The 23970-nt window shown below is 38.2% G+C and overlaps 1 protein-coding gene across 5 annotated transcripts in view; it reads right to left on the bottom strand.

Moving 5' to 3' along the window:
* The window catches only part of IRS1 (insulin receptor substrate 1), a 281844-nt gene that overhangs the window by 13184 nt on the left and 244690 nt on the right, over positions 1-23970 (bottom strand). For 4 of the 5 annotated variants that reach the window (XR_007903534.1, XR_007903533.1, XR_007903535.1 and 1 more), the window contains one exon: positions 4815-4955. The gene's annotated coding sequence lies outside the window, so the exon portion shown is untranslated. Of the gene's footprint in view, positions 1-4814; positions 4956-7162; positions 7230-21322; positions 21460-22677; positions 23186-23970 lie in introns of those variants that run through there. The other variant, XR_007903536.1, reaches the window with a different exon arrangement.

Here is a 23970-nt window from a genome sequence, read left to right as displayed (position 1 = left end):
TTCAGGAAGGTTCCCCTTACTTTTGGGTGGGCTGAAGTGCTTATGTTTCTGTGTGTGTATGCTTATTGATGTATAACATGTAAAAATTTCATTTTATTTCCCTCTTTTGACTTGTTTGGAAATACAAAGCAAAACAAGACTTTGGAGTCACTCAGAAACGCACATGGGTGAGAGATCTGTCAGTTCTTAACTGAAAGACTGCAAGTGCTGAATTCCTACAAACAGCGCTTACTTTCCTATAATGGTTCCACAAATTCAGTTTTGTGACAAAAGCTCAAAAGCAAAGACATTCTCATCTAGGCAAGACTGACTTACTGAAGGAACTTTTGCCTCAGTGCAAATTAAAATCAAACTCAGCATACTGTGAAGAGGAGAAATCACTTGTTTCAGCATAAATCAAGTTAACTTACCTGATATCTACAGTATCCTAAAAAGATCCATTCTCATGTGATTCACAGATTCAGAGGACTTGCATTGCTAAGGTAAAACTGAAGAAGATGCATAATGATCCTCAATCACTGTACTGTTCACCTCTGCATATTACAAATACAGCAGAAAAGGACATATCTGGAGGTTTAGTGTTGTGGGGCTTTCAGGGTTAGTTTGAGGGGGTGGTGTGTGTTAGAGACTCCCATTCCAGCCAGCTGTACCATGTCTCTGCCACACGTGGAAAGCAAAGCAATGACATGTACATCTACCACCATACAAACATGCTCATCAGTGAGTTCCTGTGGGGAAACCACACACCCTGGAAACACTTTAAGGTAGGAGATCAGATCTGAGGGAACCCCATCAAACAGTGATCTTTCTCCAGTTGTAGTGCTTTGCTCTACACAAAGGTCATAGAAGGTAGCTCTGTGACTCCATCATGGTTTAGGTTTTGTGTGCCTTATGACAATGTCACATAGGCTCAGTTCAGCAAAATGTAACGTGCCATTATTCTACTTGTTATCTCCAGCTAGGCACCAGCAATTTTCTAATTATTGGCAGGCAGATTCCTGAAAAGGTATTTCTATCTACTAGGAGGATACACAAATAGTATCAGTGATTCTTATCAGTGAATGTAGTTGGAAATGTTATTCATTTCAGTATTTAAGAACAGGTTTTCCAATGTGTAAAAGTCAAAGAAAGCAATTTGTATTCACTCAAGGACTTGAATTAAGTGTTTGTGGGCTGGAGCTGAACGGGAACTGAAATGTTTTGTGGCTTCCACTGTCCTAATTTTGAAACACATGACTGGTTTCATTGGACACAGGTAGTTTGGGTAATGTGGGTGTTTTTAGTTTGAAATCTGCCTTTCTTAAAGTACTTTGTTAGAATACTGATATCCCTGTTTCCCAGCAGGGCAGGGAAAGAAAGACAGAAAGAAAGCCTAAATGTCATACTAAAATTTAGAAGCCTGGAAAGCAGGAGACAGACCATTACAGGATCAAACTCTTACCTGTTGCTCAAAAGTACAAAGTACAGCATACAGCAAAGAAATTTAAGATGGTTGTCCTTTATTTGCATGAATATTTGTCCTGTGAGGTAGTATAACAACAGCTACAGGATTTATTTTTGTAATGGAGAATAATATCCAACTTTGGAGGGGAAGAAATCATAAAACAGACAAGATAAATACCACTATAAGGAAGAAGGAACTGTAATTATTTCACATGGAAATTTGGGCATGGGTGGAAGGAATTTGTAATTATTTTTTTTTTTTCAGTTTTATTCCTTGAGCATAAAAAAACTCCTACAAGATTTTAGTGCCTGCCTCAGTCCTATCTCTATGGAGAAAGTTTGTAAACCTTTGTTTAAGTGTTTCATAAGAGCTCTGTGCTATTTTGGTTTCCTTAACAACATGTTTATTAAGTTACTCAAATCCATCCTTGACTTCTGAATTAAACACAGAAGTGAACTCTTCAGGAGTCCCAGCTTTCCCTACAACTGATTTCAAGCCTGGGATGCGGTGTCTGAGGTTAATTCTCCAGTGGGTCCCAGCATTTAAGAAAAGGAACTGAGCACATTTCAGAGAAGGGGTAAAAGTCAGGGCCAAGGTAATACTTTATGGTGGGCTAAGGAATCTTTGGGAAGGTGGTTGGAATGTTTCATGCACTTTTCTTTTATGATAACACTTTATTGGCATCAAGTACAGCCAACTGACACCACTATTAAAATAAAACAAACAAACAAACAAATCCCCAAAACAATAGACTGGGCCTTTCAAAAAACCTTTTAGCCTCCCCTTGACACTTCGAATATAAGTGTCAAATATTGTCCAGACATTTTATTTTGTTGGTGTTTTGGTACACTTTTCAAGACTGGGCGCTTTTCCAAAAGCTACACTCCACTTGTGGCTTGGATAATTTTGTGAATCACTGGGACCCATTTTATTCATAGAGTCAGAGCTGATGATTATAGTCATCTCTTCTGATTTTAAAAGCTAGGCAAGCAATCCTATGCTAGCCAAGAAATCATAATGTTTCAAGTGGTAGAATTTTTTTTAATGAAATATCTCAGTAATCTGTAATTTTCCTAACACATCAATGACAATCAGAACGGAATGGAAGTTCCCTCTGTCTTTTCTTAAAACACACCCCCTCTAATAATGTATTTTGTATCATGGCAGATATGTCTTCCCTTAGGACAGGCAGTTTCCAACTGGAGTGCCATAAGTCAAATCACTGTGATTTATTTTGTATAATTTAATTATTTTTCGTTGTTTTTTTCCTTCAGCTGGGTAAGTTTTTGAGACATTTTCATTTCTGTGTTCAAGATGTAAAGAATCACACTCAGAAATTACAATCAATTCATTCTATCTGGTGATTGTGGTTTTTTATGATTCCAGTGTCAATTTTTTTTCAGAACATTTCTCAACTCACCACATGAAAATGAGCACCTCTTACCATAAACCTTTCCATGTCTCTATCCATGGCCCTTAACATTTATAACATAACTAAAATTTCTGAAGTTGAGCTTTTAAACCACTAAAAATGCAGAAATTAACAAACATTAATTAACAAGAACTATACAAATTCTGTATACCTGGTCAAACCCAAATCTTCTAAAGTTATTTAACAATGAAATGGAACATAATAGCTATATTTTTCATGTTATTTCACATCAAACAATTCACATTCTGGATTCTAAAATATCAATTAAAAAACCCACAAATCCTTATTTTTCATACCCTTAAAACATATAATGAAAAAAAATCTGCATATGCAGGAAAATAAGATATGAAGAGATTTAATTCTGCTCAGTTTAACTCTGTCTGAATAATTTTGAAGCTAAAGGGATTAATTAAACAGCAATTCCTCCATGACACATACAAAATGCATTTCCTCTTTCTTTGGGTGAAGTGAAGTAGTTTTCATTGACTATAATACTGATGGTACTAAAAAAGTAAAAGATACAGAATAAAAAGAAGTCTTCTTCCACACACACACAAAAAAAGGACAACCATGTATATGTATTTGTGTATGTATATAAGTGCCACGTATAAGAAAAGAGATTGTACAGAGAAACCATGAAAAAGTATAAATCCATCTGCTCTATAACAGCTCAAATACAGCTGATGAAATTCCTGCATTTCTTTTCTAGGGAAAAATTGCAATGTTTTGAAATTTCCTTTCATTCTAAATCGTAATTTGACCTCAAATTTCATAATACCCTTCAGCATAAAAAATATAAGAAAACCTATATTAGGTAATACTGAAATTAATTTTAAAATTAACACAGTATAATTAATATCAGAAAATAATTTTTGAATCTACTGATGTGAAAACTTCTAGATCTTTTTTTTGTATATGTCAAATCAGTACATTATAGTGAAACCTTTCTAGGCTGATATAAAATTATCCATGTACATGGATGCAGTCATCACATTTGTGCATATAATTTGAAGTCCTTCTGCTAGAAAATTTAAAAATTGTTTTGCTTGATGTTTACCAATCCCACATTAGATCTCATAAAATAATCCTCTTTTACTGGGACAATGATAAAACACAGTCCAAAATATTATGAGTGTAGGAGAACCCAAGCGTGGGCAGCATAGTCTTATCCTCCACCATCCAGATCATTAGAAACTTGAGAGCACAAGAAGGTGTCTGTTCTTGTATTTCCTCTCTGGAGCAACCAGGAAGGACTCAGCCACTCACAGGGCAAGAGAGCTTTTGTGTCCAAGCAGCTGAACTAGTGATAATGAGTTTTAATTTGCTGCCAATGCTCAGCTGCACAGCCACGTCTGTGCTGCTTCCTCTGAACCACAATAGCAACGCTGCTTCCATCACTGCCAGCACAGTTCCTGCACCAGTAGTACAGTTTACACGCTGTCCTTCCTTGGGATTTGTACTTTAAAAAGTCAATTTTCATTCTGCTGTAGCAGAATATTGCTATAAATTAGGAAGTCACTGGTGAGCAATCAGAGCTGATCTTCCTACAGCTTTGTGTAACTTATTTTGTAACTTCATTTTTGCAGAAGCTAGACTTCTTCTTCTGTCTATCTAGGAGCTACAAAAAATAAATTCACAATGAAGGAAATACTATCACAATTTCTGATAGCTTTTCCTCATGGTCAATACAAATGATTTTTTGATTTGTTCTGGGATATGTAAGACTCTGGGTCTCACAGATCTGTCAACCGTTACAGTTGCTTTCTGCAGCTTTGCCCAACACAGCAGAGATTTCTCATTTTTTAGAGCATAGTTTAAAATTGTGCTTTTTCTGGCAAGGCAGGTTTGGTCAGTTAAGAACCAGGCGATCATCTGGTGGCTAAACAACAGATACATATCACTGCATAAAAGAATGGGAAAGAAAGAAAAGTGTCTCACCTCCACAGCCATTAGTACACAGCCCAAATCTCTCCTGACACCAGTGAGGCACATGATGAGTGTTAGAATACTGAGAGCCACAGCTGATCACACCAAATGTGCACCGAGCCCAGGATTTGTCTCCAGCAGGGTTTCTAAGAGCTGAGCAGGGAAAAGCAGAAAGAAGACATGTATGTATGGCAGTCCCCACAGGTCGTCCCACAGAACAACTATTTTTAACTGCACCTATTTTCTGAGTGGTTGCAGTTTCTGCAATTTAATAATTGTTACTAAATTTCTCATCCATAGAGTTGTGCAGTCTCTCCTTGAACCCATGCAGGCTTAGAGCAGCCCCATGTCCTTTGGAAAAAGCTACACATCTAGTGTCTTCTGCACAAGGAAACCAAACTTCATTTGGTTTCTTTTGAGCTTGGCTCCTGTGAACTCCATTCGATGGTTCTGAGCTTTTGCATTGGGAGAGACGGCAAAAATCCAACTTTGCCCATTCTGCTCATCAATTTATAGGACTATCAACTGCCTTTTAAACTGAGCAGCCCGAGTGTATGCAGACTGTTCCTGCTGTGGAAGTACTTCCACCCTTTTTGGACTCCTGTGAACATCTCCCAGTTGTACTATATTCTATTTAAGATGAAAGTACACTCTTCAACACGTGGGTGAACACTGATTCACAGAGTTGCTCTCTAGTTTTTTTTCTCACTTAGCATTTGGTTAACGTTTTGGCTGCCTCTCAGCACTGAGACAATGTTTTCATGGAACAAACTATTATAATCCCAAGATTGTGATCCTGAGTCATAATGGTCAGCTCAGAGCCTGTAATTTTGTATGTGAATTTAGGATTCGTTTTTCCCACACACATCAGTTTAGATCTATGCATATTAAATTTTATTTGCCTACACAGTCTCCTGAGGTACTTCTGTGCTTCCTCATGGGTGATCTTCACGTTTACTACCCTGAATAACCAACTTCCTATTATCCTCAAACTTTCTCACCTCTGTTCATCTACTTGTCCCAGGAGTTTATGGTAGGTTTACCAGGACAGACCTGAGCACAGATTCTGCAGAACCCCAGCAATGAGATCCATTGCGTATTTTCTTGGTTTCCCTTAAAGGTCTTTGGCACTGGACTTTATCAAAAGTCTTTCAGAAATACAAGTACAGTAACTTTCTCACCCTTATTCACTTCCTTGTCAACCTCTTCAAAGACCTCCGATAGATTTGTAAAGCACGGGTTACATTCCATCAAAATCGACCATGGTATGAATAGTTTTCATTTCCTTTTCATTTTTAGTCAACACAATCAGATAACAGTCAGTGGATCACAGCCTAAATGTAAGTGGAAGCATCTCTGATTATTTAACAGATTGTGCTCGTTTTAACCAAGACAAGACTGGGCCGCTGAAGTACCAGCTGCTTATGGGTTTCTGCTGAATCTGATTTGCTCACTGGGGATCTGTAGGCATGGCCATGGGGACCCTGAGAGCTACAGCTACCTGTGTGAGGGACTGCCATCTAGGGTGCTGTGAAAGGCCTAAGGAGAGTTGGAAGCTCATTAGCAGCCCCCAGTTCCCTACGTTTCCCTGGGAATCTCAACACGATGAAGTTATAGATAGGAGATACTAAATGAGCATCACACTGACATGGAGAACTGGGGAAGTGCTGAAGTTCCTATATCCATCATGTCCTTGTTTCAGGGAGATGTCACATCCTGCTGCTCAGGACAAGCACACCAGCAAGGGCAAAATGACAGAACAACTCATATTTCTGTTATTCCAGGAATATTTGCCTCTGTCCTCTCTGTAGGTTCTGTAAACGTCCAGCTATGACAGGGAAAAAGAACACATGATCTACAGTCTTCATAGCTGCAAGAGCTTTCAGTCACAGTTGGGCATTTCTGTATATCCCTTTTTATATTGAAAAGTAAATGTCAAAGAAAAAAATTATCTTTTTCTATCCCTTCCCCACCCCTCTTCCTCCCCCCATGCTATGAACTATATGTTCATTTATAATAACATGGAAGAAAATGGATGCAAAATTTTAAATTAAAGCGAAACAGGAGGACAGATCTTGCAGAACAGGAGCTTAGCAAACAGGAATGCGATCTCTGCAATTCACTGTTCTGAGAACATTAACAATAAATTAAAAAAATACTTCCAGGAATAAGCCAGAGGCTGTGCTGGTATCAATCATGTTTCTTAGGAGCATAGGTACAATGCAAAGAGCACTGCAGAGAGCAGTAAACAGATGAGCTTCCACTCCACCACATGTTTTACTGAGTATTTGTGCACTCATATTATCAAAAAGGAGGAGAAAAAAAAGATCTTTTGCTCTTATTTTTTACCGATGTAATACCTTTTATGGAACATGGGTTTGTCTCTCTTTGTCCTTCTGTTTTATAGGGGGACATGAATTATGGATTCTGAAAAGGAATAAATAAAAAGAAGTATGAAAGCAAATGTGGCTAAGGACTCCGATTTTCTAAAATTTAATTATTAGCAGTAAATAGCTGCCTTTTAAGAGTAGCCCTAATTGGCTATTACCAACAGTAGCTAACAATTTCAAGGCAATTAATATTTTAAAATAATGAGATGGCTAATATATTACTTTAGAGCATACAGTAAGCAGAAGTCTTGCTAATTATATATATTATTCTCCCTACTTTGCTTAATGAAGGTGTCTGGCTTGTAGATTAATTCATTCTTGCTCTATTTTTTATTTTTTTTAATCAGTGTAACTAATCCTCCCACACACTATTGTAGCATTAAAGCAGAAAGATGTGAATGAAGCAGTGAAAGAAGTGCAAAAAAAAGAACATTAAAATGAAGATTTAGTTCCAAGTTTCAGAAGCAGTTGCCCAAAGTAAAGAATTAAGATGTGGGAAATTAGACAGAAAATGCAGAAGCCTGAGTCAACATTTATTTAACACCTTCTGCCTAATGCTGAAAATGTAAATCTTCACAGAGGTAATCACACCCAGATCATTCTGATCTTCAGAACATAGCAATTCTTCTGACAAAGATATTACCACTCCACAGTTTAAATGATTGTTTTTCCCATTTTCTCAAAAGCAGAGAGAGGAGGGGGCTTGGATAGATGGAGATTTCCTCCAAATTGGGAGCTAATCTTTCAGGAAAGAATAGCAACGAATGAATTATTTACAGTCAAAATCCTCTCATTTGTTTAAGTCTACTGCATTTTGCTCTCAAATATTGTCTGTGTGCTCAGTTTGCTGCTGTGATTGCACAAGAGAATTACCTTCGCCAAAAGCCAGAATATACAAGTTTTCCTGTGCTGTGTACCAGAAACACAGTGCATTGTACACTTTACCCCTGGGCTCAAGAAACAATTCCAAACTCCCTGGGAAAATGATCCCTGTTTTGGAGAGAGGAAAGCAGAGGAAGAACTTCCTTTGGCGTACCCCAGTGACACAGGGCACTACCGTGTCCTGAGCTCAGCCCTGCACCCCCCATGTACACACACACACACACATGGATCAGACAGTCCCACACCAGGGCTCGGGGGCTCTGCCCAAACTCTGAGAAAACCCTTTTCTGATTTCTTAGTGAAGCCCAAGCAGTACTGAATAGCTAAAACATCATAACAGCGTGAGGAAATGTGAGGTCAAACTCCACTTACTCATCCTACTGCATCTCCTACATGTATGAAATCCTCTTTAGGATCCAGTAGGAGCTGTTAGTCAGCACAAAAACAACTGCTCAGTAAACAGGACAAAATCACAAAAGGAACTGTTTCAGTGTGGCAAATGTCTCTCAAACATCAAACCAAAGTCATATTTTAGCTGTGAGCTTGATGGTAACTTATGGACAAATAGAATGGCGATAAAAGTTACCTGTACTGTGAAACATAAAGTAAAGCCTTTACACCAACAACGCCTTATTAGATTTGTGCATTTGAGACACAACACAGCACAGTAAATGATGATGTCTGCTAAATGAGCATATTCATTTGTAAGCACTCAGAAGACATGCACGCTCATCCCAACACCAGCATGCCCCTTAATTAAACATACAGCAGTGAGTATGGGTTCCCAGTTATGCACACAGCAACAGCTCACACACAGATTGCAATTTGTACACACTTACTCTCTTTTGTCCTAGACCATACCCATCAGACACATAACAGCATCTTTATCTCCTGTGTTTGCACCATGTGAAAGAGGAAGTAGTCTTTTTCCAAGACTGAGACTTCTCAAAATACTGTTCTTCCACTTTTGTTTTTCTTATTGTAACCCTGATAATGGATGTTGGCTCTTGGAAACCAAGACTCAAGCAGGGACATATGAGGCAGGTTAATAATAAGTGAATACATAAATGTATCCCAAGTCTTTGAACATCATTTCATAGTTTTGTTTCTGTAGTTGCTAGTGCACAAATAGATGCAATCTGTTGAGGTTCTCTCACTGTTGTGAAAAATCTTGGTACTCAGGTCTTGAGCTGCTCAAAGTATTTTTTCATGTAGTGCTATGTAGCAGATAACCAATTACTTTTCTGACCAGAAATCCAAAGGATAGTAAATAATACTGTAAAAGACATCTAAGAGGAAAATTTACCCATAAATTCCCTTCCAACTTCTGTTGCTGTTTCTCCTGGGTACTAATTTGTCTAACACCTTTTTCTGATTTCAAGACCCTGGAGAACACAAGACTAACATGAGACATTTAACACACGCATCTACTTATCAAAAAATAAATATATTACCAGTTTGTTGGAATATGTTGCAGTACGTACCCTGCAGCAGAGATAAAGACCAACCTTGGCCCACAGATCACATGATAGCTCAACAAACTGCTGCTTTGTACTTTATCTGTCTTTGGTACCCACACATGGTGCCTGAGCTTCAAGCCAGCTCCATAACTTTTCAACCATTACAGAAAATAAATTTTAAAAAGAGCAGTACGGGCTTGAGGCAAGTGTTCAATTGTCATTAGAGTGAGTAGCAGCTCCCTCCAGTAAAATAACCCTGCTTTAATATTCAGTCTCATTATGGTCCTTTGAGAACTGATGTGACAATGGGAGAGGGGATAAAAGAGCTCAGATATACAATTATAGATATACACACACTTGTGTGTAGGATATCAGTCTGTCTCTATATCCTACTCCCAAAATGGGTAGAATCCAGTGAAGATGATAAAAGATGGATAAAATGTCCTTTCTGGTGTTTCCCACCACTTGGCAAATGCTCATTATTGAGCTGCCAGTAGAGACAGAGACCTTGTTCCCACACCAACCTCAAGGACTGACATGGGGAAGGGAGACGTTACCAGCCTCCCTTTAAACAAAACTGGAGAGAAGGATTTTATGCTTCCATCCCCTGAAAAAAAGGCACCAGGGCAGGAACACAGACTTTATTGCAGGCACAGAGGCCTCTTTTCAAAACACGCAGAGGAAACGTCAGGTTTGGGGTTGCCAAGTACCTGATTTCAGGGTTCATTCTGTTACTGCATATAAATGTCTCTGGTGTGTGTTTGGCATGACATGTTATCCTAGACTGATCATATGTTCACAGATTGTGGAGAGTGTGTGAAAGCCTTTTTTGCTGTAGTTATTGGGTGAAGTCACGTCTGTTACCTGGTACTCATGCAGAGAAATCTGTAATCTGGGAACAGATGGTCTGACTGAGTGAGTGAGAGAGAGAGAGAGAGACGCTGTCTGGAAGACTGCAGAGTTTTTCACTCAGAGGAGAGGAAAGAGGAATGAACAAACCCACCACAGCATGACAAAAACATGAAAATATAGAAGAATGTCAGTCCTGAAGGTCATTCCTTTAGAATTCACCAACTGTCTATGTACCATATGTGCACATCAACACACCAAAGAGAGCCCACCATCCTGTTGCACAGAGCCGGAGGTGGCTTACACAGCCAAAAATTGTGGAATTGTAGACTTACCATTTAAAAAAGCAACACACTCCATAGTCTAAGCATAGGGTCTGAAAAGAATCTGAAAAAATATATAGCAACTTCTGCTCTGGAATTTTTACAAAATTTGATAGCAATAGGCCAGAATGGGAAAATTCACATCCTAGTCTTCAAGCACTGTCTTTGCGGGATACGTTTGGATCTGAAACTTTTCCAGCAACTCATGAGATGCAGTATGAGCCTGGTTTTGGAGTCCAAGTGCCTCTGGAATTGGTGACACATGCCATCAGGACAAGCCCATCCTCCACAAACAGTTACATGAAACTGGCTATTTTTACTAAAATGCAGCATTGCATTACTCCAAAATAAAATTAATTGGATCTAAGCTGTCATAAAATCTCATTCAGCCTTCTTGACAGGGGGATTTTGGGAAACAGCAGCCTAACCAAAGGTACCATCTCTGCTCCATCCCCGCAGCTGCCATCACATGTTTAACCACAGAAGAGATATACCCCCAAAAATAAACCTCTTACATTCAAATAAAAACTTATGACCATCCCAAGCCCCATGTTCCCAAAGACACTGTCCAGGATATTTCAGCCAGAATGAAAACAAACAAGACTCTGTGAGAAAGCAGGATCACAGTGGTGGCAGTGCGAGGTCTGGAGCGAGGGGCTGGCACTGCCTGATGCAGCCACAGGTCCCTGGTGTGGCAGAGCCCTGCAGAGCAGACTAGGCAGGGGGAGCAGAGGGATCATCCTATCGACATTTTGCTCCCAGAATGACACTGTGCAACAGGTCCTTAGGGAAAGCAGGACCTAGTGACAAAACCCTCCGGCCCTGCGAATTACACACAGCAAGGACTATCAGTATGGGTCCTGCTAAAAGCTGGTCACATAAAACCTGCCACGGGAGCAGGAAAAAGGGGAGAATCAGGGCATTTCCCTGGCTAAACCACTGGATGAAAGAAGTGATGTTTCCCTTACACAAAACTGATTTGAAAAGATAATCAAGTCCTAATCAAAGAGGATGGTTTCCTCTAGAAACTATAAACATGAGGGGTTGCAGTCTCACCAAATGATTGTCTGAATGAGACTGAACTTTTAGCCCTTTCAGCCTACAGCCAAAAGCTCTACTTGTAACACACCAGATGAAACCAATTTTAAGAACACTTCATTTTAGCCAGCACAAGATTTTACATTTGGGTGCTATCCAGTGCTTCAATTTTTCACAAGAAATCCACATTGTCAGATATAGACAAGCAACCCTATATTTTACTATTTGTTCTTCCAGTAATGTGTCAATCAATTTGCAGAATCAATTTTCAAATAGAACCAAAAGGTTTTTTTGCCTCTCAATAAAACTGACTAAATGAACCATTAAAAGGCAAAATTCCTCTTCCCTCTCCTCTTTCTGTTCCAGCAAACAGTAGCAGAGGCAGAGCAGGGTAACAAGATCCAGGATTAAATATGTTGCCGATAGAGTGAAAAAATCCATTCTTTGACAGTAACAAAGTGATCTATCATACCTCATGCCTAAGCTACAGAAGAAGACAACATCTTCCTGGTTGGTCTCAGTTATTAAAAGTAATTGCTAGGAGGCAAAAACTGGCTAAGACACTCTGGAAAAGTATAAAGTATCTTACAGGAGAAATGAAATACAACATTTCATTGTGCAATACAAAAAACAGGTTTTGACTATAGCTTTAGGTGTTTGCCAGGTCATTTATGTAGATGGTGATCCTGCAAACATGCAAAAAGGGAAAATATCAACCTAAAAGCACAGAAACAGCATCTTTGCTCTCCTCTCACTTGCAAATTTTTACGCTTCTGAGGCAGGATGAATTCATATCATAGGGGTATTACAAAGGCTGTGATACCTTTCTTTCCCTTCTCTATAGCTATAGAAGAGAGTGTTCCATCTTTAAGGAATAAGTCAATAATACAACTTAATTCCTGGACCATTTATCTCTATTAATAGATCACACCTGGGTAACCTCTTAGATGCTGCATGATTTTATCTGCCAGTGCAACTTTGGTAGCAATTTTGATAGATATAAATGCAAGTATAATGGCAGTATCTGAAGTTCTTCACAACTTGTGCCAGTTTGGCACACATGCAAACACCCTGCAAGGACATACACACTTGTTGAGATCAACAGTCATTTATAAGGTACTTGGCTCTAAGCATAATGCCAGCAAGGTCCTGGTGAGTCTGGAATCTGTAGAGGTTTCTTTTATTGGTGCTGATGATAGAGATGAGCTAAATTACAGAAACTGGGATGGCTTTTAACATTATTCAAAGAGAATGTTTCCAAAGAGCCAATGTTGCTAAAGCCAGTGGTCATTTATGTCTCTTCCAAAATGATTGTCATTTCAGAGAACTCCAAGCTGTCTATGTCTAAATGCAACAAGTTTTTTAGAGAAAAGAACCTGTGTTCTGTATTGAGCAACGTTTGCAGATCCCAGACGTGCTCAGCACCTTGCAGGGTCAAGCCCTAAGCAGTTTCTTTGGCCACATTTGGAAATTAACAGCAAGACCAAAGAACCAAACTTCTGTCCAGATTTCATTTAGTGTATGTTTGCATTGAAAGGCACACTAAATCCAACAACAAAACAATATTTTTTTTTTTCTTCCCCCCCTTTATTTGAGTGGCTGAAGATCCTCAGAGGTCCAGTAATGAAACAAATATTTTAAGTGCTGTACAAACATGGAACACAGAGGTTATCCCATCCCAAAGAGCCATTTGTTACACACCTCCAAGAAGAATCAAAACAGAGAACATCATAAGCAAACAGGTGATCATAGATTTTTGGTCCTCAGCTGTTACAAACTAGTCAGCTAATGACTTGGTGCTGGATTTCATGGTGTTTAAAATCTTCATGGAACAAGAGCCTATATTTTTTTACCTATATTCATGCAATTTAAGTCAATATAATCCATAAGAGATTTAATTCTCCACGTTGCTGTGGAAAAACTTCAAGTATAAATACACAGCTCCCAGGAGAGACTAGCATTAATAGCAGTGCTGGTTAACCTAAGAAAGGAGCAGGCATGCAAAAGGAGAGCAGAACTTTTGCTACAAGCAGCATTTCACTTGACTCTTCAAGAGCAAATCTTAGCTTTTCTTCAGGGGAAATAAATCTCCTAAAATCAGGTGATTTTTCTTACCTTACTATACTGTTCCCTGTAGTCCTATTCCTATTGCAGAAGTATTGTGAAGTTGCTTCTTCTACAGTCAGCATAGCTCACCATTCACCTTTTTGAAAAGTATGTCACTGATAGTGCTTCAACCTCCAAAGTCACACCTTACAGTATTTTATTAGTGAACAGCATCCTTTTCCTGGGCTAAGGTTTTGGGTTTTTTCCATTCATTGGTTTAGTTTTATTCACATCACCTTCCTGAAAGCCCTCAAAGACACACCTTAAAAATACAGTGTGGGTGAATAGATCTGCCTGTCCATGGCTCAGGACATAGAACACCACCTCCTGATCACAGCCCAAAAAGATGGTCTCATGGTTTGTTGCCACCCTGGATAGCAGCAGTACAAGTGACTCCCAGCAGGGCTGCTTTCAGAGGGCCTGCAAAAGCAATCACATGTATGGCAATGTTTGAAAAGTTGAGAGGCATATTGAAAAATCTGCTTAGACTATTATTATGGACATTGAATGGAATATGAATATTCCATTCTGGAATATTTTGGAATATTCCTTTCTAGGAATATTCCTCTGACTTTATATGTATTCAGAAAATTGCCATGAGTGTTTTTGATCTAAGAAAACTATTTGCAGCCAGTCTAGCAATCTGACATCTACTTCATTCTCTACCCTCTTTACATTCCCATCAAAAGGAAGTGAGACTCCTCTCCAGCTCAGAGGGGAACTGGGTAAAACACAGGGTAATTCAGTCTCTGAGCACACACAGCCCGTGACATCGCTGCGGAGTGTGCCAGCAAGTGCCATGGTTGTGAAAAGAGGTGTTTAACCCAAGTGATGTAACCTGCCACAGTTCACTTGGTGTCTTGCAGAGACTGTGGCTTCCATTCAAAGCATTACAATCTCTATCCTGAAACCGATTCAGCCCAAAGAAAGAAAGGGTTGTTACAACAACCCAAACGGTGCCAGGATTGCACAGAAGGCTCCAACACATTCTTTGTTATGATTATTCTATTTCCATAGCTCTACAATGCCTGCTGTGGGAATACATGGAGACCTGCTCTGATTTCATCCACCCTACTAAGAGTCAACGAAACAAACTGTCAGTGCAGCATAAACTGGGATAACTGATAACTGTACCAACATGGTAATAATTTCATACCCAGGTAGCACGTCAAAGCTCCAGCCAAGACTGAAGCCCTGCTAGCCTGGCATTATACAAACACCACCAGGGAAATTCCTTGTCCAGGCATGCTTACAAACTAAACAGACAAAACAGGCTACGTGTAATAGGGAAAACAAAACCACAAAGGCATTAAATGTCTGGCCGAGGGTTACACCAGCCAGTCAATGGCAAAGCTAAAAACAGAATCCAAGTTTCTCAGTCTACTACATGTGGCAATGGGAACTGTGTGGCACATCAAGAGCCTGATTAGTCCACAGTCTTTGGCAAGACCTACTAAAAGTCCTTCATTAATATTTAGGGACATTATTTGTACTCTGCTCTAATTTACTTTCTTTCTTTCTCCTCAGAATGGAAACTTCATAGGATCTCCTTCATAGGAATGGGGGAGGTGATGACTGCTATGGGATGAAGTAGATGGATAAATAAGTCCCCCAAAATCATAAAAAAACCCCCAAACTTCTTTAACACAAAACATTATCCCTCTCAATGTTCATAAACATATCTGTCAGTTATCAAAATTAGGATAAAAGCTACTGTATTTTTAATTGTATCCTGAAAGCACATAGAGCTAAACAAAGCCTACTACTCATAGCATTATGAAGAGTAATACTCCACTCAATTATGAGATGTTATGTAAGTCCATACGTAGTTTTAAAAATAAGAGCCCATATTTGAACCCCAAATTTCCTTTATATAGGAATTTGCTTAATTCCCAGGTGGTGGATTAGGGTAGGGAGGACCACAAATAATGAGCATCGATTTATCAGCTGCACAGGAGTCTCCCTGTTTAGAGCCCACCCACATCCATATAGCTTGCACTGGGTGTCTTTATGTGGGATTTTGAAAAGCACTCATCATCCTTTTAACTCTTCCTCTCTTGCCATTAGGCCTCTGTAACTTGAGGTAACCTCACCTGAACTGGGATTGCCAAATGACACAGAAGCAACAGAAAGATCTCTACACTCACTACTTGAGAACATGTCGAAGCTCACACTAAGACTTTCAAATATTATACACATTATCCTAATTACTATCTGACAAGTATTTCTTTTATTTACAGTTAATTTCTTGAATAAGTCCATGTATATTATATGGAAATTGAAAAATCAGTCCCCTTTCCCCTATATTCTATTAAGTATGTTAAAAAAAAAAACTTATACATCTTCTGGTTGCCAGTCATTTACAGTAAATGAGATTTGAATTCCAGACTCTGGAGTGCAGCCATTTAGGATATGCAGCTTTGCAAAGTATTTTCCACAATGAAATCTCCAATGATTTGAAGGTACTTCACATTAACCTTAAGCAATTTATTAGTGCAAAACCCTCTAAACTACTGACATATCTGGTCAAATTAAAACATGATAAATCTGATGCTGGGATTATAGTCATTATACTGTGCGGAGAACTGAATTTTGGAGAAGCTGGTGGTTTTTGGATCAATCAGCAGAGTTCCTTACAGTCCAAAAATGAAATTACAAATGTTTTCAAGAAAAATAGGTGCCAGTTCAATGCACAGCTTTTGTGCAGTACTTGAGATTTGGAGTTGCATTAGTTGTTTATGTGGAAAAAAGATTTTTGACTGAAGAGTCATATTCCAACAGCAAGTGTCAGCACAGTTTTTCCTTGTAAGTATAAAAGAGTTTATTAGTTACCATGCAAGCTAAGTATAGCTATCCATAATACCCTGTAACATTCTCTGAAATAGGAACATGTTCATTTTAAAAATATTCACTTTTTTCACAATACAATCAAGTATCCACATTTTCACAACAGAAATTTAGGATCTGATTCTTCTGACTTAGGCATCCTGCTGTCATTTTACCAAGGCAATGTGGGTGCAAAACTTTCTCACAAGAGTGATTTCTAATCTGCTTTGCCCAAGCAGACTACTGTGGAAATAGAAGATTAGTGGTCTACATTTAAAGCAAGGTTTGAACTGAAAGTACCACAGTTCTACTGTCACATCTCACTGCAGCTTTGTTTGTGTTGTTTATGGAAATCCAACCATACCCCATGTGAGGGCAGAGAAAAAGGAGGAAACAGGTTTTGTTACAAGGTCACTCTTTTCCTGTGAAGGTCACTTCCAGTAAACAGGATCTGTAAGGCTATACAATTTTACACATTACCAGAGGTAAATAATCTTGAAAGATTTAAAGGAATATTTCTGTTCAGAAATATCTTGATTTATGTACTCAGAAATATAAGCTTGTCAATCCCTTGCCTCAGTAAGAGTAATCTCCAAGTAATATGTTTTGCCTCAAGCAACAGAAGCTCCAGATACAATTGTGTTTTAAAAGCAAATAATATTAAGCATCTAAAGCAACTTTCAACAATAACTTTCTTCCATTGACATCAGCAGGAGTCCTGTGACTGACTAAAGTCTACGGGTCGATATAATTTTAGGCAGCAAATAATGTATAATATTTTCATAAGTCAAGGACAACATTTTGATCAGGTATAACAGAAATATTAGAGTGGCCACAACAACACTCTCAGTATTCATGTTCAGCAAATGACATATCCTGATACAGTTTTGTGAGCGAGGGCATTTGCTTTAAATATCTTGAAGATCATCTCATCAGATATACTCAATCCCTAAGAAAAATGCCTGTGAGCATCACTAGGGTTTCACTTAAGACAGACAAAGGAAAAAGAAATAAAACCTAGAATTATCAGCATTTCTACATGCTCTAACTCATTATAATTTTAAAAGATAAATAATAAATAATAAAATAAATAATAAAAATTGCTAATAAACATTCAGAAGCTTGCCTGAACTCTGCTAGAACAGAGTAAGATTAGTATGATTGGAGTTTTACTAGTTGATGGATGAAATTATTGTCCCATCAGCCAAGTTATTTTTTCCACATATTTTATAGTTCACTTAATGCTTTTTGACTATGCAATGAAAAGCTGAAAATGGATGTGGTTAGAGTTTTAAGAATGACTGACATTTGTGACTTCAGTACTTTTAATTATTTTAGTGTGTGAAGTTACTGCCACCTCATAGCATTTGAATGATAATTTCTTATTTGTAATAGATCCTTTTTAAAGAAATGTTACCATAATTTGTTTCACTCAAACTTAATACATCAAAATATCCAAATATTCAATATAAAGTGTTTACTATGTTAATCAAATTAATAATAAAAAATTATTTCAAACACTAAACTGTAATTTAACTGAAGTTACAGCGTCAGTTCTCTGACTTGTTAATGCTTTTTAAGAAATCATGAGTCAGAGAAAGGTTTTCAAAATGTCTGCATGGCTTTTCTATCCTGTGCTGACCATCATTAGCTACTAATAGACAGTAACATAAATTCTTGTAGCACATAATATGGCCAGGTTGCACTGTCATAACCACTGCAAAAATTAAAGAAATATCTTCCCAAGGGCCACAGTATTAAGTTTTCCCCATGATACTTCCAAGAGTCATCCAGGCTGCAATACCAGATATGGGTTGAGTGGTTGAGACAGGCCCATAAACTTGATGTAGACCGGTAAATTTTCCCCAGAATTATGTTAACTGAGGGATAAAGCATTACTAGATTGAGTTGTTCTCACTGGGTAGAAAGAAAGTTAAAGCTCTGGATTGGCTTAAGTTCCAGTTGCCATTTCTTTGCTGTTAGAGGAGCTGCCTTCCCCTGAGAAATAATGAGCTCCTAAAATGTGTTATTCCATGTTACCTGTAGAACACCACAGATGATATCATACAGGCAAGTATGAGAAAATGATTGTGGCAGAGAAGGCTATGGTTTAAATGAGATATTAAACAGAATATTGGGAGCCTGTGATAGTGATAAAAGCAGGAAGAGATGCATTTCGTCAACAATGGGTCAAGAACCTAGACTGAGTTTTGGACTGGATGTCACTGCACATCATTCTCAGGCCTTACTTATTCTTCTTACAGATCCCTGAACACAACAGAAGCAGTCTTTGACTCACACAGCCTCATGACTGCAGTGAGACAGACCTAACCCACAGGTAACATGCCTGTGGAATAGATACTGGTGGGAGGGGTGTGCTGAGAACCCACACGTGTTTTTACATGCAATCACTCGTGTGCATGTTCTTTCTTGGTAGGGAGGCAAAGTGCACATGTGCCACATCCAAACCTCGAGGCTCCTGCAGCCTCTGCAGTGACAGGTGCTGCCAGTGCTAAGGGCCCTGGAAAGATAAATGCTCAGTGCCTGTGATCCCTGCAGTTATCCTTATGAGCTGGATTTCCAGTTTGGCTCAGACTCTTGGAACCCAATGAGAATGTGGCAAACAAGCAGTTAAGAACATTCAACTTTAGGCCAAAATCCCCAGCTCCACACCGCCTGAATTACAGCTTTTTCCAAGCGTACAAAGTTTAATCATTCATTTCATTCAGGACTTGACACTGTTAGGGAAGTTACAAGACCAAGTAAAGAGAGAAGCAAAAAGGAGAATAACACCTGTCTTTGCAGCTGGTCAACAGGCAGACCTTTAATGTGCTGCCTGCTGCGAAACAGGGATGGTCTCATGTTACACTGAGGCTTCAGCAAATGATGGAGTTTGCAAAAAGGAATCCTGCAACCAGAAGATGTGAGGCTTGGGTTTTAGCCAAAAACAATGGAGAAGAACATTATATGAAAAGTTCCATAAGTTCAAATGCATTCAATCACTGAACAACACAGGGCTTTGTGGTCTGAATGAATTTAAAAAAGGAATTTAAATCATCACTGGAGAGCTACCAATTGTTTCTAATTTTGAAGAACAACCACTATTTTACCCTTAACTACCACCAAATGCTTCCCAGAGTGACCATAGTCACCCATAAACAGACTGAATACTTTCATTGAGGAAGAACAGACGAAGCCTGATAAAAGCTGATATGCTACTCTGAAAATTGCTTTACTGCCTGAAGCAGAATTTCATATCTTTCATAGGCTAAATCGACCCTAATAAGTGGCACCAGTTTTGCTTTAAGTTACATTCTTATAAGCTCATTGACTACAATTGGGAAGTCATTGAAGAAGAGCGATTCCAAAAGACTAGTTGAGAAATACAGATGATGGTATTAGAGTAGACATTTAGAGACTATAATCTTAAGAATAGAAATGCTGCAACAGAAAGCAGTAGAATAAAATAAAGAAATAAAAGTTGAGCTGAAAATCCTAAAGCAGTGAAACCTGCATAGTTCTACTTCTGAAGTGAAGCAGTGAGGAAAGGACTGCAAAATATCTTACAAAAAATGATCAAAGTACTACACAATCAGAGAGTAAAATCATATATTAGAAGTCAAAATGCCTTTTTTTTTTTCAAAGTCTCAATAATACTGACTGCTAGAAAGGGATAAAGGCATTAACAGGTGCTTAAGAAGCAGATCAGGAGGGACCTGCATTTTCAGCAGTGACCTCTAATTTTGATTTCATAGCATGAGACAAAGAATCTTTTTTTCTGAGGGATCTAAAACATCTTAAACTCTCCTTAATTTTGGTAGGAAATGAGAGGACAGCAACCTTCCCTGATGAGGAAGTGAATGGGGAATATATCACCCACAAAGTGTTGCTGAGAAGTGAACTGTTGGAATTATAATTTCACAATATCAGGAACCTGACATTAATGATTTAAGAAACAGATATTTAAATGCTATAATATTTGAAGATGAACATACTGAATTAAGTTTGATGCACTACAGTTTGAATTATTAGTAAATATTTTAAGATCATATACAGATACAGCTTATACTGGCCTATTCAAGTGAGAGATGGAGTTCACATTAACAAGGGTATTTGCTTTTTGGGGTTTCTTATTTTATGGAAGACAATAAGAAACCTTTGGAAAACAAGAAATCCATAAACTATTTCAGTTCTTGGTTTTTAGGTTCATTGCTAGAGATTTAATGACCTAAGATTCCTATAATCTTTAATTTTATGATTCTATTAAACAAATGATAAATAAAAATTTCCTTGAGAGGGGGAAAAAATTCATGAAAATATTGGAAAAGGATCCAGGTTTTCAGTCAGTTGAAACATCCTTAATTGGCTGGCATGTTTTGCTGCACTTATTACACTGAATGCTGCCATCTGTTTCTTATTTCAAAAGAAACAGTCAAAACTATTAGCAAGCCAACAGAGAAGGAAGTCTTATCACGCATATAGAATATTTTTAAAAGCATAGTATCCACTAGCTCCCTGTGGATAGAATATTTCTAGTCTTGACGTGATAATTACTGGTAGAAAAATTGTGACAGGCAAATTTTCAACCAGCTTCCATTTGTGATCATTTTGACTTCACAATTTCCATTTCCCACTTTAGAATTTACCTTTCAAGTATCTCAGTAAGGACGTTTGTGACGATCCAGGGTCTGCACTGTCCATCCAGTAGATCACAGGTTGGTGGTTGAAGATACTGAGAAGTTTGCCAATGCAAAAAATCATCTTTAATAGCCCAAAGGGAAGTCTACTAAGCAACAAGGAAAGAGCATGAAGGAAGACACCGACAATGTTAAGGTAAAGAAAAAGACATAAGAGACCGAATAAGCCTTCACTTTCACTAGACAGCTAGTGCATGATCAATAGTGCTATCATCACAACTGATCAAATATTCATCACACTGGCTATTTTTCTACTAGTTAAGCATCATAATGAATTGCTGATATTTCAGCAATTTATTATTTAATTTCATCAACTGATGCTTAACATGATAACTGCAAAATTGATGCTTGCAAAAGCAGTAATGTCAAAGATCCCTTGCCTATATATTATTGTTTGACTTTCACTTCCTTGCAGACTATTCAGTCTATTATGAGGATATTGTAAAGGCAAAATCTAATGCCAATCTGTATAGCCACAATCTGAAAAGTCATGGAAGGAAACTATGGCACTAAACCATGACAGCTGCTACAGTCAAGAAGTGAGAATAGCATAAGTATGAGGAGAGGGTTTAACTCACATGAAGCCTGTTATGTATCTTTTCACCCTATCAGTGCAGTGGAGAGTATCAAGATTCATGTCTTCTCTCCATCCCATTATTTTTCTCTCTAACCATAGGAATCCAAATCTGGATCTGTCTGAAATTAGGAGAAATAAGAGCTTTCTGCTCTCTGCATCTCAAGGTAGAAAACAGCAGGTCCTATTGCCACAGGGAATAAAAATCATTTGCAACAAAACTCATCTTGTTTTTTGCTTGGTTTTCCAGTGTTTTGCTTTGCTTCACAAAAGACTTCCTTAATTCACTTTTGTGCTTTACTTTTTCTTCATATGTCAATGACAGTAAGACAGTACCATAGTATTTCCTGTTTTTACAACTGCCAGAGTAACAGGAGCAGGAGACACAAAGACCAGGGCTGAGATATAGCCACCAGTAATCCCTTCCTTGACTCCTATTTGTAGGCCACATAAAGAACCCTGGAATTTTAGAAGGAACATTATGCCAATATATATTTTTACTACAGGATGTCCAGACTGTAAAAGCACCTGCTTAGGGATGAATGAAGTAAATGGGATAAAAAAGAACAGAAAATATAATGGGTGAGGATGGGGGTAGATGGCAAAGCAGAAAAAACCAAAACCAAACAAACCTCAAAATCCAAGAGATGAATAACAGGTCATCCATGAACGTTTGCTATCAGAGCCTGTGAACCAACCAAAAAACATAAAGAAGAAAAAACATACAAACCTCAGACCAGAAAAAATAATCCTGTCTCAGCTTACAAATGTGACTGGTGACTGCAGTTTTTGTTTTTCATCAACTTTCTTTAAAAAAAAAGAAGGGGAAAAAAAAAAGTAAGTATCCACACACAGAGAGTGGAAAACAGAAGAATGGCCATGAGCTGATGTGACAGCTGGTGGCTCTTGCAAACTTAAAAGGGAAACGTGAGAAAGCTCAAGACAAGCAGCACTTGCATCATGCAGGCAAGAAAGGCATCTGTACCATAGTACTAGTGGGTACCACTTGAGCCAGGGATTCAGCACAGTTCTCAGGCAGATGGACCTTTGGAAATACAGATAAATTCAGAGGAGATATTTGAACCTTTAAATGAGATGTAAAAAAGCATGAGAATTCAATCAACTCCTCTGTGAGCACTGTTGACTATTACACAAGCTTGATCTATCTTAGGGAACTGTGCACTAGAATGCCCAATATAAATAGTTCTTGAATTAAATTAAAAAAAAAAAAGAAAAAAAGAAAGAAAGAAAAACCACTATAGCTTGGATGAAGGTATCTTTTTCTTCTAAAAGTGCCACCATTCTCCTGCCAAGAGAGAACATTTAGCATCTATTGTTATCAATAGGCAAATCTGAAGTTGGACAGAACTGCCTATCTCCACTTGTCACAAATATGCCTACTGTGTTACCAGAAATGTTTTTTGATAAATGAATTGGAAACCAGCCTATTTATTCTGTATAATAAAAAGCAAGTGCTGGAGGGTATTTAACATGCAAAGGGTACACGCCACAGATTGCTGTGCTCACTGCATGACAGGCACTGAGGAAACTAGTTGGACTCAGACTCTATGTTCCTCATGGAAGGGAAGAAATGTCATTTAAGGTAATGTGTACAACTGGTCAAATCAGTGCTGACAAATACATTTGCTGACAACTTCAGCCCTTTTTCCAATTACCAGCTGTTTGCAAACAGACTACTGCTGTGTTTGTTATTGTAATTGTAGGACAGACAATTGAAGTGCCTGAGCCAAAAGCCCAAAACTCTCATTGACTTCACTGGGCTATGAGAAAGGGCTGTAGATGAACAAACTTTACACAAAGAATTCCTGAAATATTCACTTGGACTCTTTCCCATTTCTAATTTATGCTGTGTAGCTGGTCATTCACATTATACAGATTTTTTTTGCTTCCAGACTATATATATAAAATCTTTTAATTAATAGTTTAATAACAAATAGTTTTTACATCTGAATGAATAACAATATTCAAATGAGACTTAAAAACTGTGAAGAGTAGTCATTAT

The sequence above is a fragment of the Manacus candei genome, unplaced genomic scaffold (assembly GCF_025592945.1).
Source record: "Manacus candei isolate 608988 ecotype Guabito, Panama unplaced genomic scaffold, ASM2559294v1 h1tg000015l, whole genome shotgun sequence".
Classification (NCBI taxonomy): domain Eukaryota; kingdom Metazoa; phylum Chordata; class Aves; order Passeriformes; family Pipridae; genus Manacus; species Manacus candei.
The sequence above is the reverse complement of the archived record's forward strand: the minus strand, read 5'-3'. Positions and strand labels throughout refer to the sequence as shown.